The 17535-nt window shown below is 42.4% G+C and overlaps 1 long non-coding RNA gene across 2 annotated transcripts in view; it reads right to left on the bottom strand.

Annotated features, from left to right (window-relative positions):
• The window catches only part of LOC140616502 (uncharacterized), a 41771-nt gene extending 27889 nt beyond the window's left edge, over positions 1-13882 (bottom strand). Inside the window, exons 1-3 of one of the 2 annotated variants that reach the window (XR_012016973.1) lie at positions 13776-13882; positions 13013-13127; positions 3086-3343 (exon numbers count right to left, since the gene is read on the bottom strand). This is a non-coding gene — a long non-coding RNA (uncharacterized lncRNA). Of the gene's footprint in view, positions 1-3085; positions 3344-13012; positions 13128-13775 lie in introns of those variants that run through there. The other variant, XR_012016972.1, reaches the window with a different exon arrangement.
• Between the last annotated feature and the right edge of the window lie 3653 nt (positions 13883-17535).

Below are 17535 nucleotides of genomic sequence, written 5' to 3'. Positions count from 1 at the left end.
GCCCATTCAGGTTTGTACTTGGCCGCCGTACTTAGCCAAAGCACCCCCTTAGTGCTGCTGAGACTTCCCCACCGGGCTCCCTTCCAGGTGTGCTTTCTCTGATATTCTCTACAAATGGCTGCTGTGGGACGCCTGGGTGGCTCAGTGGTTGAGAGTCTACCTTCAGCCCGGGGTGTGATCCTGGAGTCCCGGGATTGAGTCCCACATCAGGGTACCTGCATGGAGCCTGCTTCTCGCTCTGCCTGTGTCTCTGCCTCTGCCTCTGCCTCTGTGTCTGTGTGTGTGTGTGTGTGTGTGTGTCTCTCATAAATAAATAAAATCTTAAAAAAATAAACAAATTATTGTTCATTTAAGGCAGAACAGCACTGAGCATGTTCTGCCTTAAATAGTGACAATAACAGCTATGCTAATAATAGTAAAAAGTGTCCATCCTTTCACCATTTACAGACAAACTATACTGTCATCATATCTTCATAACCACACAGTGGTTCCGTGAGGTGTTAAGGTATCAGTATTCCCATTTTACAGTTGACAAAACCAAGACCAGAGAGTTTAACATAACCTTACATATGATCATAGAATTACAAGGTCAACCCAAATCTTCCTATCTTCAAATCGTTGATGTCACACTGCGCTCTGTAGCTTCTTGAATGTCTCTTTCCCCCAAATCACAAAGTTCCCAAGTAGCACTGCACACACTGGTGCCATCTCTCCCTTATTCTCTCCCTCACAGAGTAAGAGTTTCTATCTCTTTCAACCCAATCCTAATTCTACAAACATTTACCAAGGACCTGTTAGAGGGCTGCATTGGCACGGTGGGGCTTACAACGTAGTTGTAAGGTTCCCAAGACTCTTGGGCAACAAATAAATGTATCTCAAAACATTACGGATAACAGATAATCATGACATAACCCACCCATATCTGGGGATATTTTCATTTTGGCAGAGAAACCCCCTGCACCAACAAGTCTCAGCGCCAAAGAAGGGACTCCCAATGATGGAAATTCAGACTATGTGTGGAGTAGGCCAGTTGAGGATGAGTAAGGAAAGGGTTAAGGTACAGGCAGGGAGAGATAGGAGGCCCCTGACTTCCCTGACTAGGCTCACTTAGTGGCATGTATGACCAGGTTCACAGAAATCCCAGATGTGGAAATATTAAGGCATACAAAACCAGAGAGAAGGGAACATAAGGAGATCACCTTGCTTGTCTTAAATGTTATAGATGAGATATTATCATGATAGTTACGAACTGGCCACTGAAAGTTACCAAGTCCCCTGGTCAGTTTTCTATAAAAGACCAACCATAAAAGCCCTCGGTGGCAACCCATTCAGGAGCCCTCTCACTTTTCTTTCTTTCCTTTCTGTTCTCACCTTTACTTAATAAACTTTCACTTCACCCTTTTATTCCATGAGATTCATTCTTTGACTCTTTGAGACAAGAACGCTGCAATCCTACAACAAGGAGACATTTGAGATGAGACTTGCCTTTTGGATATTTTCAAGATTTTTAAGATGACACTTTTCCCTCTCTTTTTTATGACTGGCCACTGGATACAGTCACTGAACTCCAAGCACACACACCTGCAAGAAGGCTCTGTTCCTGCAGTGACCAGCCCTAGCATTATTCATCTCTACCACATGGCCAGCATGGCCAGCTCCCCTAAAGACTATGCTTCCAGAATCTTGAAGAATCCTCAGAGGCTGGGCATCTAAGAAAGCTCCCTCCAAGGGCAAGCAGGACATCCACCAGGTGCCCTCCCTCCCTGCAGCCCCTGCCGACAGCTCAGTCTTCTGATTACAGGAAGGAGTCGCTTCCTCCTATTTCCCAACCAGAGCCCTCCTCTGACCCTAATAACAGGGCTGTTGAAATCAGCAATTCCATTTTATACAGCCAGAACCACACGAACTAAAATCAGCAGGTCAACCACAGAGCTGCATTTAGCAAGGGCAGGTAAGATTTAAGGAGAGAAGTATCAGAGAATGGAAATGGGTAGGCAGTCAGCTACAAATCTGACTTCATAATGTTCAAAGCCAATGCCAATTATCAGTGTTGTGCTCCTCAACAATAAGACCAACATTCCAGCTGATTCTATCACTCTATAGAATGATTCTGTTCTTTTCCGAATTTATCATTTACACCCACCTGCACCCACAGCATCTCACTGAATCCTCACAGCAATCCTGTAAGGCAAGCGTCATTACTATTTTCAGAGATATACAGTGCAGCAATAGGAAGAGCACAGGCCTCAGAGTCGGAGCCTGGGTTCCAATCCTGATTTTATTTTAATACTAGGCCACTCTGCCTCCCAGATAATAGAAGCCTCTAGCCGAGGTAACAGTTTCAAGGGCTATGAGACTGAGGTGTATTGGGGGCCTTGTTCATTTAAGCATGCACCTGAGTGGCTTGTCACACTCTTCCTGGATGCGCCAGCAGCAAGCCTGCCTACTGTTGAGGACATATAGGTAAGCACCATTTCCTCTGCTGATGATAACTGGCTATTGTCTGCAGTAGGCGTGGTCACAGCAGACAATCTATCTGGCAAGCTTGTTCAGGTCAGAAGGAATGACTTTAGATCAACCACTCTAAAACCAAAATCATCTTCACAGGAAAACATTCTTTTGGCATTCTATTGCCTAACAATTCTGTAGCGCACTTCAAATTGTTCAGTTACTGGGGGGGAACAAAAGGAATGTGTAAATAATGCATCTTGGAGGCTTTACTAGGAAGCTACATTGCCCAAAATTTTAAATTCTAGTGGGCACCACTTCTCAAAGTGTGTTCCAGTAACTCTTCCCAAAGGAGATCTGTCAGGGGTTGATTTGTTTCCCCTCAAAAGAGAAGTTAGGGATCCCTGGGTGGCGCAGCAGTTTGGCACCTGCCTTTGGCCCAGGGCGCGATCCTGGAGACCCGGGATCGAATCCCACATCAGGCTCCCGGTGCATGGAGCCTGCTTCTCCCTCTGCCTATGTCTCTGCCTCTCTCTCTTTCTCTCTCTGTGACTATCATAAATAAATAAAGATTAAAAAAAAAAAAGAGAGAGAGAAGTTAAAGTCTCAACCCAAGTACCTGTGAATGTGACCTAATTTGGAAACAGGGTCTCTGTAGATGTCACCAAGTTAAAGATGAGCTCATCCTGGATGGCATAGTATGGGATTCTCTCCTGGAAACTTTGAGAGCGCACAGTCCTGCCAACACCTTGATTTTGAACTTCTGGCCTCCAGAACTGTGAGGGAATATATTTTTGTTGCTTTTAAGCCACCCATATTGTGGTACTTGGTTGAAGCAGCCACAGGAAATTATACAAGGTCTGTGAGAAATGGTGCATTCACGAGAGTCTTTAACCTGAGGGGGAAAAAATGTAAAGGTTTTATTTTTAAGTAATCTCTACACTCAGTGTAGTGCTCAAACTTAAAATCCTGAGATCAAGAGTTGCATGCTCCACCAGCAAAGCCAGCCAAGCACCTCCCTGAAAAAAAATTTAAGTACCCCACCATACACCAGTGAAATTACGATCTCTGAGGGGTGGATACTTTTTTAGGTATTTCTTTAAAGCTCCCAGGAAATTCTGGTGCACAGTGAACAAAATTAAACAAGTTTCCTTACTTGTTAATTTCCCAGCCTAGTGAATACACTATGGATTACTTGATTATTGGATTATTTAGATGCAGAATTTCCCAAGCCTACATGACCAGAGAAACAATTTTTTAATTGAACCTCTTCTCTTCTCCAAGACACATGTGTAGCAGAACACACTTTGGACACACTGCTATCTTTTGTTGTGTTTTTATGGTCTCAGTGGTTGAGTGGTAACACCTGCTTTGAAATCTTTCCAGGCCAAAGTCATTGCTATGATGCTTCATATTATAGAGGTTGGCCCTTTTTCACCTACATGTGTGTATTCTAGAATAGATTAGATCTTCTCAACAGAGAAAGTGTGAAAGCACTGGGTGCATTCATCCAGTCACATGTCTTACACAGGTTCTTTTATTTTCATTTGCAGACCTTGGACCTAGTATCCATCTAGTTGATTGCTAAAGCATATGGATCTACTTTTAAATGCTAACACTGACTAGCTGAGCTCATTCTCACCAAGCCTATAACTTTAAATCACTTCAATCTATGTCACATATAGTTGCAAAAATATCATATATTTGCATGGGTACACACACCCACTTTTGTTTATACAGGATGTCCCAAACCTCATGCATTCCATTCATCCCCATTAAACAGTTATTTTTTTTTAAGATTTATTCATTTATTTTAGAGAGAGAGCACAAGTGGGAGGAGCAGAGGGAGAAAAAGAGGGAGGAGAGAATACAAAGCAGACTCCATGCCGAGCACAGAGCCCAATATGGGGCTCGGTCCCAAGACCCCAAGATCACAACCTGAGCCAAAATCAAGAGTTGCGCACCCAACCAACTACACCATCCGGGTGTCCCTAAATAGCTATTCTTAACCCATGGTTATGGATGGAGAGGGATCCATGAACTTAAAGAGAAATAAAAAGTATCTTTAGTTTTTCACTAACTTCCTTTAATTATTAATGTAGGCAAAAAACAACAAATGTAGCAATGGCAATACCTGTGACTTTGTCACTAATGGAAATCACAGACTTTCAAAACATATCACATTACAGGCGTTGCAAGAACCTCAAAACAGCACTTATAATCATCATTTCTTCAAAGCTATGTGGTTATTACATCTGCTTTTAGATCTTGTTATTTGATGCATTCATGTTGAAGTACAGGCATTATGTATCAAATGTATATTTGTTTAATATTTTGAGAGTTTTTCAATATAATCAGTTTCATTTGCAATCTTGTACATTTCATACTCTACGTTTTAAAATGTTGCTCTGATTTACAGTCTTCACCTGGATGCCAAAGTGTCCATGGCATTAAAAAAGGTGAAGAACTCCTGTTTTACATAATCTAGTGTATAGAAGGATAGCCTGGGACTATTGTTGAAAATGTAGAATCATGAAACTTATCCTCAGAGAATTTGACTCAGTTGGTCAGAGGTGGGACCCAAAAGTCTGCATTTTTAAGCATACAAGGGGATACTGGCACAGATTTTTTCATGGACTGCATTTTGTGAAAAAGTGCTCTAGAAATTCTTAACTTTACTCTTGGGTCAAATAAGAGCATCAAAGTCAAGTCTTTAGGTAATGTTGTTTTAACTTATTATCTCATTATTTTGGTGCTTTACACTTCATTATGTCATTGGCACAGGGGGAAGATACCAGAAGTAGTGGATGTAGAAAATCTGATGCTTTACTCACTGTCAAGAGTTCCTAAATGTTACCAACTTATCATTGTATATTTCTATAGAGATCGCTGGCAGAATTTTTATGGATCTCAAATCAGAAAAAGTCGTGCTACTCCTAAGCAACTTTTTAAAAATCTTTGAACATTATTAATCCTGAAATGACTTTTCTCTTCTTATTGGCCGCAAGAAGACATAAGCCTAACTTTATGTCTTATGTCTAGAATCACTGAGTATAAATGATACACATCTGTGGCTGAATACTACTTTGGATGATTTTAGTGATTCTCCATTGAAACCATACCGGAAACATCCACTTGCTACCTCTGAAAAGCTTCGTTATAGCAGGAAAACAAAAGGAAACAAAAGGTACCAAGGCTCGGCTTATGAACTTCAGAATCTACCGAGATGCACAGCAGAGAAAACAAATGAGAGAACACATTTTTAAGTCTCAAAATCCCGGTATGGCAGGATCAAATGCCACAGCTATAAAGGGATCATGGCATAAGGTTTATACTATAAATAATAAATTTGGAAGTAACTAATAAAGTGCCAGACTACCCTGTTCTGACCAGCTGATGTTTGCACAGACCAGAGGATGGGAATGTGTGGCCAGAAGCAGAGAGGAACAAAGAATACAAGACCTGCAGCCTGCTCTCCCTCCCCCTTCTCTGGTCCCAAGCCAGTAATATTATAGATCCAAGAGAAGCAGAGACCTGGGTGCAGGCCTAGAGGAGCTATGCGCAGGGTCCCCTACCTCTCGTGCCAGCATGCCCAGGCAGCACCACAGCAGAAAGGAATAGACCCTATGCTCCTTACACCCTAGAGTGTTGGAAGAGAGAGCCTCAAACGTTCCTGCTCTCCAGTCTCAAATGTAGTTGATGGAGGGCCAATGAGCCCAAAGAGGGATGGTGACGGATACATTGGCTAATCCTAACACAGACAGAAATCAGAAACTAGATGGAAACACCTCACAAAAGCAAGGATTGCTTTCTCAGGCCATAAAAATAGGGGCGCAAAGATGGAATTTTCTTAAGTTTCTGTAATTCAACTTATTTTCTATCCTAAGCCTCTGTCCTGTCTACTGGTGAGGTTCTGCTTCTGGTTGATTCAGGGTTTCCCAGCCTATTAGGCATGTTTTCCCCCTTATGCCTTTGTCTACTGCGGGGGATGGGGGGAGCTCTGCATTTTGGGTGCTGGGAGCATTGGCTGATGACTCCGCTGCTATAACAAAATATCATAGACCAAGTGGCTTAAACAACAGGCATTAACTTCTCACAGTTCTGGAGACTGCAAGTCCAAGACCAAGCTGCTAGCAGATTCCGTTCTTGGTGAAGGCCTGCTCCTTGGCTTGCAGACAACTGCCATCTTGCGGTGTCGTCACATGACTTCTTCTTTATGGAAGCATGAAAAGACAGAACTTTGTTCTCTGCTTCTTGTGAGGACACTAATCCCATTGTGAGGGCTCTACCTTCATGATCTCATCTAAATCTAATTACTCCCAAAGGCCCCTCCTCCAAATACTGTCACATTGGGGCTTACGGCTTCAATATATGAATTTATGGGAGACATAAACATCAGTCCATAATAGGCGTGGAGGGTTGCACCTGGCCCAGACCATCAATTATACTGTGATATCTCCTAATGCATCCTCACTCCTGCTGTGTTCTCTCCATCACTCAGGCCCTTCTCATGGCTTTACTCTGGTGCCTTATTTGGGATGCTCACAATGTCTCACCTTCATGCTGCTTCAGCTTCTTGGCCTGTGGAAGCTCTGTCTTTTAGGATTGGACAGTAGGGCTCCCCATTTGTTCTTTCCAGAAATTCTACCTTATGTCCTTCCGGACTTTGACTTTTGGTCCTAAGCATCTATTTTCTCTCAGTTATGATTTGCAAAGATCTGTGTTGTAATGCCAAAGCTGATGTAGGCATGAATAGTTTCTGCATTTCTATTTGTAAGGTTCCTGGACTGTGGGGGGCCAGATGAGCAGGGGTGGCCTGATGGGAGCTGGCAGAGGGATTACAGTGATAAGACACAGGACAACTAATGCTTCCACACATATACAGGTACACATCTCTGAGGGCCAGGCTTACCCTGCCTCTATTATTTTCTTACTTTTACCCTGGCCTATGTGTGCTATTCTCTTGAAGCGTGTGTGTGTGTGTGTGTGTGTGTGTGTGTGTGTGTGTGGTTGAGAGAGATTTTGTTCAAATGCTTTATAGATTTGAGAGACACAGATAATAAAATGTAACATGTCTTGGTAGGGCAAGAAATTCACTAAGATGTAGCTATTAATTATCTGCATTTTACAGATAATTAATAGTAGATGTTCACTAAATCCTGTGTATTTCATTATCTCCATGTTTACAGCCGAGGAAATGAATAATCCAAGGGTTTAAGTGACTTGCTTCATATGATACAAGTAATGTGTCAGAGAACTGGAACTCAGAATTGGCCCTCTCCTGCCACTGACCCTGTACTCTTTCCCTGTAACACATGGTTTCTTTCTAATACTTTTTCAAGTGATTTTACATTTATGCATCCAGTGGGTTCATTATACTTTGCTACCAGGGTGTTAAAATTGATCTTCAAATGATGTTTCTAAAGAACTTGGAATTTCCCAGGTGAAAATTCTCATTGAAAACAGCTGTATTGTCAGCTCTTAATTATTGGTGACAGCGAGAGGCAGGGATGGAGCAGTTGAATGAGATTCATAATTAATCCCCTTCTCTTCATCAAGAGTCTCAACCTGCTTCTTCCAAAAGTTCTCCTGCTGGAGCTGCCCACTGGGAGAAACTAGTTTCCTGAGAGGATGAACTCCCAAGGTGTGAGCTGGGGAGAGTTGTTGGGACCAGACATCTGCATTAATGTGGCAGTGAAACAGCAATTCAGAAGAACAAAGGAATGCAGGTGGCTTAAGAAAAGAGTGGAGTGATCCAAGTAAGAGAATTTCAAGAGAGATTTTTAACCAGAAATAAATGTTCAAATCAAAGTTGTGAGTCTGCTCAGATCTTGCCATTACCATTTACTATTTTATTGAGTCAACATCACATCACTTTTGTTGGAGAGGAGACAGGACCTCCTCAACTGTCAGACAATCTGAAAAGAGGTGGGAATGTGAACTGGTGCAGCCACTCTGGAAAACTGTGTGGAGGTTCCCCAAACAGTTAAAAATAGACCTGCCCTACGACCCAGCAATTGCACTGTTGGGGATTTACCCCAAAGATACAAATGCAATGAAACGCCGGGACACCTGCACCCCGATGTTTATAGCAGCAATGGCCACGATAGCCAAACTGTGGAAGGAGCCTCGGTGTCCATCCAAAGATGAATGGATAAAGAAGATGTGGTTTATGTATACAATGGAATATTACTCAGCTATTAGAAATGACAAATACCCACCATTTGCTTCAACGTGGATGGAACTGGAGGGTATTATGCTGAGTGAAGTAAGTCAGTCGGAGAAGGACAAACATTATATGTTCTCATTCATTTGGGGAATATAAATAATAGTGAAAGGGAATATAAGGGAAGGGGGAAGAAATGTGTGGGAAATATCAGAAAGGGAGACAGAACGTAAAGACTGCTAACTCTGGGAAACGAACTAGGGGTGGTGGAAGGGGAGGAGGGCGGGGGGTGGGAGTGAATGGGTGACGGGCACTGGGGGTTATTCTGTATGTTAGTAAATTGAACACCAATAAAAAATAAATTAAAAAAAAATAAAAATAAAAATAAAGAGTTTATCACCTACTTTTTGAAACCTTTTTTTTTCTATGTGGAGAGTTACTTGTCCAAACTCCATTTTTGAATTTAGGTCCTGAAGGACAAGTGGAAATGACAAAGTGACCAAGAAACTTGCTGCGCTGTTGTAGAAATTATATTCCCAGAGCTTCAAACATTTACTAAGTACCTACTATGTGACAGGTAATGAAATATATTGATTACTGCAAACACAAGGGAGGCCACACACCCTCTGACCTTTTGTATCAGAGCTTACAGAAAAGTTAAAGTCATCCAGCAGGGAAAAATGTAAGCCATGGGCAAATAAGCAGGAAGCTGCAGGGCATATTAGTCTAAAACCATATGTCTGCTTCCTTCTCTGACGGAAAAGCTCATGAAGTATCTGCCCCAGCATTAATCAAAGGCATTAGAATTATGAACGAGCCCATAACCCTTTGACAGCCTTCCAGTATGAACAGCCAACTTCAGCATATGAGACTAAGACGAAACGTACCTGAACCAATTATGACTTCATGGCACTGATATGAATGTAAGAGTAACAAAAGCAAAAAGACCCAGGGTTCACCTGACCACCACACCCCAGATAGAGTCCCACCTTTCAGCTACTCCTCACTTACTGGTCTCTGAAATTTCTAAGGCTTCAGAAGAGATCCCATTTTTTAACAAGAAAAGGAAGGAAGGAAGGAAGGAAGGAAGGAAGGAAGGAAGGAAGGAAGGAAGGAAGGAAATGACATATAAATAAAACATTGAATCAGGCAGTTATTACAAGACTTCCCCTAAAACACAACCATTTGCAAACCTCTATCAAAGAAGAATACAGAATTTCTCTGGAAGAGGAAGAGAAGGCAGATTTATACAAACTCAGTGCCTAGAATCTGGATCCCAGTGGAGCAGGTCCCACTTCTGGCTAGCTTTTTCTGGGGACCTGAGAAGTGGGGTCTGGATTAGCCTGAGATCTTCTTTCCCAAAGAAAAATGCCAAAGGCTATGTACCCTCTTATGGATGCTGATATTGTTAATTAGCGAGCTCTAACACACTGTTGTCATAGGGTATCCCCACATGAACCAAGGCTCTGGACCAGAAAAGGAGATGTCTCTCAATTATATCTCATTGCAGCAGCGAGTCTCTTGCTCTCTCTGCCATTTACTGTCACTGGTCAAAACCCTGGTGGTTCTTTCTTGGAAATTCAGACTCAAAATGAAGACTGGTTTGCAAACTCCCCAAATGCATTGGAATAGCCAGGCCTAGAGAGAAATTAACAAGTAGCAGTTTACCCAAAGGTAATCATGAACCAGTCCTCAAACTCAAAAGGAAAGGAATTCAGAGTAAAATTGATGAAAACTGAATCCAATTTTCAGAGTATCAACGGCATGAGGTGTGTTTATTTATATTTCTGTATTTCTATACCCTTTCAAAAATCATGAAAACTAGTTAATTACTCATAGTAACATTAAAATGGGATTAAATATAACCTGGTATAGCAATCTATGGTGTTGATAAACCTTTACTTCTCCACTCTGGGCTGGCTCTGGACCGGAGATCCCCAGTGGTCAGAAGTGTTATGATACTTGAGACCTATCCTGAAATAGGAAGATGAAGAGAAGGAAAAAGAGCAGGATCAAGAGGAAAAGAAGAGGGCGGAGGAGGGGAAAAAAGAGAAGGAAGAAGAGGGAGAGGAAGGGTTTCTTCTGGTGGATTCCCCCATAACCAGCACATACTGGAGCTGGTTACAAGAGCTGCTTGCTGTGATAGACCTTGTGTTATTGGTGTCCTCCTGCCTTTGAAATTCATCACATTATGAGTTTCTTCTGCCTACACAAAGCCCCTGATGTACCTTGCATATTCCCTGGCTCCTGGTAGGCCCTAGATAAATATTTGTTAAAGGCCATTGAATAGAATGTCATGCCTTTATATATCTTGCTGGTAGTAGAAGTTTCTTCCTAAACCCTGATAGTCTATATGTCTAGCTCCAATTAGATATTTTATGAGACTATCCCAGCCGGTCAAACACCATGAGGGTACTCATAAATGCAGTGCCCTTTGGATGATCCATATTTCTGAAAGCAGTTCTTCATCTTCTATAATGACCACTTTATAAAAACCCTGCTTAATTTCTGACCATCCAGTCTGCAGCCCTTGCTTTTTCTCTGACTCTTCTCTTTACCCACACTCAAGGTTCATTACCTGTATAAAGGAAAGAAGAAAGGGAAGCAGAAAGAGGACATGGAGGAGGGAGAGAAGGAGAAGAATATGTAGGTATGAGAAAATACTAAAAAGAAAAATAAGTATGCATGCATATACATATATATATAGCATTTTTGGTCTTACTGTTGTAGAAAAAGGGAAAAATGAGAGGTATTACTCTTCTTTCTCAAGAGGGTAAGTAGGGCTCCGAGTCATACAAACTATGTTTCTTTTGAGTAAGGGACAGGTAGGGCTAGGTAGGGAGAGATAGGTAGGGAGCTATACCACCAGGCTTACAGAGATCCCAGGCTCACAGATGTGAAGAACTGTTATAGATGAGATATTTTCATGATAGTTACAAACAAAACCAGAGATAAGGAAATATGAGACCACTTTGTTTGTCTTAAATGTTATAGACAAGATAGTTTCATGATAGTTACGAACTGACCACTGAAATTTACCAAATTTCCACGGAGAAGTAAACACGGTGCTACCAGTGGTGACATCAAGTTCCTCAATCAGTTTTCTATAAAAGACTGACCATAAAAGCCCTCATGGCCACCCAGTCACGACCCCTCTCACCTTAGAGAGCTTTTTTTCTTTCTTTTCTGCACTTTCACTTAATAAAATATCAGTTCACTTCACCTTTTGTGTCCATGAGGTTAATTCTTCAACTGTCTAAGAACCCTGCAACACTTTTGCCCACCGGGCAGGGTTAAAAGACCTTTGTTTTCTAAAGCATGTGATCTTTGTGACCAAAAAACCCTCAAAAAAAACAAATAAACTGGATTGTCTGAAAAGAGAACATGTGCTGGGGCTTGGGACTGGGATGGCAGAGGGAGAGCAGAGTGACAAATGTAGACCTTGGAGAGGGCTGGGAAGATTTACAGGACTAGGAGGGGACAAAGATTTATAGATTCTGGGAGTAATGTGGATCCATTTCCTACTCCTTGGTATGCCCTGGAGATATCAGGACCTCAGCAAATTGTCTCTGCAGGCACATCTAGGTGATGAGATCCTGGGCTCAGGGCAGCTGGCATTCACAAAGGCCATCCTTGCCAGCTTGCACAGAGGCAGCTAGCTTCAAGGACTGTGTGGGCTTACTCACTGGACATGTTCACCGGAACTAGAGTGTGACCAGCAAATATTCTGTACTTTTTAAGAAACTATGACTCTTGACTCAAGGAAAACAGAGAGTGAGGGGAAGGAGCCCCAGTTGCAGCTAAGATTGAGTTGTCCTTTGGCCTGGCAGGATGTGGGCTCACAATAAATTAAATTAGAGTTAGGGATGGAAAACTTCTCTTATTTCTCATGTTGTATGAAAAGTAAAACTCATACCCACTAGAGCTGAACTCTGCCCCACCCACAACCCACACCTCACTTAACCCCTTTAGGTTAAGTCCCCTCACTGCAACTGGAAGCATCCCTGTACGGTCTGACCTCAGGAAGTGCCCACCATTCTACAGCTTAGCCTCGTGCATCCCAGACTTTGCAAGGCAGATCTGCCTTTAAAATGCATGAACCAACACTAGTTAGAAGTTAATATTTCATGGGTTAATCCCTTACTGTACTGCGGCTTTACAATGTCAGAGTCTCAAAGCTTTGTCGTGAATGCTGTCCAACTTCCTAAGGCCCTCCGCTCTGAGCTGGCACTGAATGTTCAAAAGCACTTTCCCATTTCAGCCACAGCTCCTGCCTCAAAATTGCAAACTGCAGTCCTCAGAAGAGCTTTGTTTTGTCCCCGTATTTGTCATTTGCAAGGATTGAATCTGATATGTGATTATAAAGTAATGAGACTGACTTTTAAACAAATCACAGACCTTATGAATCCAGATGAGTGCTGGCCTTCAAAGATGTCACCTTGGGAGGCTGGCCACATACTCCAATGAGGCTGCCACCCAGACACCATTACTGGAATTTCTCTATGGAAACGGCCTGCAGGGACAATTAGCCAAATACAAAAGAAAATAGAAAATCAGTCCCACCACTCGGTGGCACTCATGGCTCTCAAGTATGATTCATTGTTTGTGGACCAGCCTCCCATGGAAGCCTGTGTCCTCCTCCAGGGCACGTGTCTTACTCGTTTTTGCATGCCCCAGGCAGTACACAGAGCCCAAGCATATAGGAGACTCTTTATAAATGCTTAGTAAATAAGCAAGGACCTCAGTGGCCCAATGCATTTCTCCTTCCCCTTTTCCTCCATCTTCCCCATTGGACACTCATTAGCTATCTATATCCTCACTTTTTCGCTGCTTAAGTTACAACGAAAAAATACCCAGGGAGGGAACTAGAGTTAACTATAGAGCACAGAGGGACTCAGCCTTCTGTATCCATCGGGATAGGCTTGGTAACAAATCCTAAATTTCAAGGACCTAAAGCAGTAAGGATTAATTGCTAACTCTCTGTAGGTTAGCAATTAATGTGTGGGAGCAAGGGCGGGGGCTCTGCTTCACATGGCCATCACTCAGTTGCATACCCAGACCAACAGAAACTACCACGCTCTCAACAGGGACTTCAGGGTTCACAAAGTGTGAGAGAAATGAAGAGACCAGAGGTGCACACACCAGCAATTAAGTTACCTACCTGGAAAAAATATAAGCTTTTCACCCACAACCCACACAGCCCACTGGTCTCATGACTCCACTAGAAGGAGGGACAGGAGAGTAATTGAAATCCTCCTATGTGCCTGGAAGAAGAGGAGGACAAAAATCAAGAAATGGGTAAGTGTTAGAATTCTCTACCACAAATCAAATCGGTAAGTCAGCAAAAACAGATCAATAAGGGCATCATATGTGATACATTGTTATATTAATGGCCCCTCAATGGACCATGATTCCCAGAATCTGTTCCCTTGCTTAGTTAACTCTCACATTGACTATAAGCTTGGCCATGTGACTTTCTGTGTCCAATGAGACATCAGCAAATGTGACACAAGCCAGGAATTTATAAATGCTTGCCCACTGAGGCTTGCCTTCTTGGAATGCTGCCACTACAGTGTAGAAAGTCTAGGCTTTCTGCTGGAGAGGCCACCTAGAAAGGAGCAAAGGCGCCTCTGTTGATAGCCCCAGCCAATTGGAAGACGTGTATGAGGCCATCTCCATCAGCCAGCCCCAGATGAGCTGACAGCTGAGTGCAAGCATATGACTGAATCTGGCCAGCACCATGTGGGACAGAGATAAGCCATCCAAGCTAAGCCTGCCCAAATCACTGAACTACAGAAGAGTGAGCAAATAAATGGCTCTTGTTTGAAACTGAAAAAATGTGCAGTGATTTGTTGCACAGCATTAGAAAACCACTAAAGCAGTTCCTATCTAGTACAGGTGTGCTGCTGTAACAAAAATCTACAAGATGTGGTGGCTTGAGGACAAGACAGCATATTGGAGCTGGGAAAGCAGGGAATCAATTGTTAATAAAGACTAGATAAATGGTAGACAGGCTTTTAGTGTGTGCTAGAAAGGCAGTGAGGGGATTGTTACTAGAAGCTAGAAGAAGGACAGGCCGTGTTACATAGTGGCAAGATCATTGGCAGAAATATTGCATGTTGTAACTCAAATGATATGACATTTTTAATGAACTTATGGAATTGCCTAAGTAGATTTCTAGACACAATGTTGATAGCATCAGTTAGATGCTTCCTATTGCACGATAAGATCCTTTCAGAAAGGAATAAGCTAAAGAAGAAACTGTTCAGAATTCAGGCATATTTCTGAAGAAATGTAGAGAAATTCATCCCTTATATATCCAGCCAAACAAAGATTCTCAAGTATACAATAACCTCAACACAAAGATCAAGTCAAGGACATGTCTATAAGACCTCTGAAAGGCAGTTGCCTGCAGACCCTCTCAGCTGAACAGAAAGGGAGTCTGAGAATTTTGAGGGCACTGTCCCTCAGTAGTTTGAGGTCTATGTCAAAAAGAATTATGATGAAGTATGGGGGTTATGGAGCGAATCCTGATAAGATTCGTAGAAAACCCTAAAAATTTTTTCAGAGAGTTTTGTCAGTGAAAGCACTACAAGATCAGACTACAAGTGAAAGAGATAATTCAAAATAAAAAGGAACTTGGATGTCCACTTGCTACAAGCAGGAATCAGGCTGAGAAGGTACTTAGCTATAAACATGGATAATTTCCTATGGAAAAGAAAAAAACATGCCACAGAGTAGAGCCAAGAACCCATGGGGAAAATCTAAAAGCCGCAGAGAACAACCGAATAGGTAACCCTCTCAGGGAGGAGAATTAGGCCCTAATCAAGGAATGTTCTCTTACCCACATAGAGAAGCCATCATGTGACCAGCTAGACTTCATAAGTCTTGTGGACAGTGACTGTTTTGTGGTTGCCACCTTCTCCATTTTAAATGAAAGTATCCATCAGGTCTATCCAGCTCCTTTCTTACCACTGCATTTTAAGGGTGTGGGGGCAGAGCACTTGTCTTCTGAGTTCAAGGTTGCTGGATTAAGAGAAGCTGCACCGGGAGAGCCACACTTGAGATATCTCATCTGCGGGATAACCTGATGCAGACTGTAAGATAATGGACTTCAAGTTCAATGGCATAATAAAACTTTTGGGGGTCCTGAGAAGGATGAGTGTATTTTGCATGTTACAGGGAGTGATTTGCTGAAGCCAGAAGATAAGACTATAGTATTGAGTAGGGGACAGGTGAGGCTAGGTAAGGAGGGACAAGTAGGGGTTACGTAACTAGGCTCATGCAGAGGGCTATGTAACCAGGCCCACAGAAATCCCACATGTGAAGAAATGTTATAGATAAGATATTAACCCGAGTGACGTCTGGGTGGCTCAGCGGTTGGGCATCTGCCTTCGGCCCAAGGCTTAATCCTGGAGTCCTGGGATCGAGTCCCGCATCAGGCTCCCTGCATGGAGCCTACTTCTCCCTCTGCCTATGTTTCTGCCTCTGTGTGTGTGTGTCTCTCATGAATAAATAAATAAAATCTTTTTTAAAAAATATATTAACCAAAGAGAAGGGAAGGTAACAAATCTACCATATTTGTTCAAAATACAGACAGGATAGTCTCATGATACTTGCAAATCCATCATGTTTGTCATACATGTTATTGACATCATATTTACCAATTCCCTGATCAATTTTATGTAAAAGACCAACCATAAAAGTCCTGTGGCAAGCCACTCGAGACCCCTCTCACTCTAGACAGCTCTTTTCTTTCCTTTCTGTTCTCACCTTCACTGAATAAACTTTCACTTCACTTCATTCTTTTGTGCCTGCAAATTCATGACTCTATGAGACAAGAACCCTGCAACCCTTCGACAGTATCTTGTTTCTAAAGAAGGCCCATTTCTTCCATCTGTGTTGCACACCTTTGCAATGTGACTTGGCAGCTCCTTTCATTAAAGGTGAAACCTCTTTATCCATCCCTTGAATCTCGCTGGCTTTGTGACTGGCTTTGGCCACTCAAGTGTGACAAAAGTGATGGTGTGAGACTACTGAGCCCAGGCCTCCAAAGGCTTAACAACTGCAGCTTTCACACTTTTGAAAAATGGCTGTTATCATGTGAAAGAAAAATGGATTTTCCTGTTAAGAAGGGAGAAACTATGCAGAGGAGAACCAGACACCAGTTAAAAGCTCCAGCTGAGGCATGAGAGTGAGTCCACATTGAGAAATCCAGCCCCTGTTGAGCTAGGGATGGGGCCCGTAACCACAACAGCGAGCCGCCACCAGACCAGTAGAAGAACCACCCAGCTAAACCCAGCTCTCATTTCAGAACTGTGAGCAAATAATTGATTGTTGTTTTAAGCCACAATTTTTTGGCACAGTTTGTTACGCACAAATAATAACTAAAATACTAAGAAATAGAGTAATGGTCCAGTTAGTGTATCTGTGCTATAGAAAAGCCAGCTGTTCACAAACACCTTAAGATTCACAGTCTTATTTGATTTCCTTCCTGACCTGTGTGATAGATGTTGCCATCATCTCACCTATGGATAAAGAAACAGAGACTGGGAGAGAATGAGTAACTATTCAGCGCCATGCCACCTGTAACTGAACCAGGACTCAACTTTTTTTAATTTCAAAAACCAGGTACTACTTGTCTTTTAGTGGTTCAGAGTCTCTGAATCAAGAGAGAGGACATGAGAGGAGTTATACTTGAGGAGCCTTATCTGTTTCTGAGCCTGATGCAGATCATGAGATTATGGACTTCAGGCTTGATGCCATCATGAGAACTTTTTGTCACACTACTGGTGCCTCTGAGATGCTACAGTTAGATGAAATTAATGCAATCTGGAAATGAAAACCCCTAGAACTCAGAGATTACACATAACAGCCCAACTGTGTACAAGAGGACAACTACAGAGATACTAAGTAGACGG

The sequence above is a fragment of the Canis lupus genome, chromosome 24 (assembly GCF_048164855.1).
Source record: "Canis lupus baileyi chromosome 24, mCanLup2.hap1, whole genome shotgun sequence".
NCBI classification, from domain to species: Eukaryota; Metazoa; Chordata; class Mammalia; order Carnivora; family Canidae; genus Canis; species Canis lupus.
Note: the sequence above shows the minus strand (reverse complement) of the source record. Positions and strands in the feature narration are given on the sequence as shown.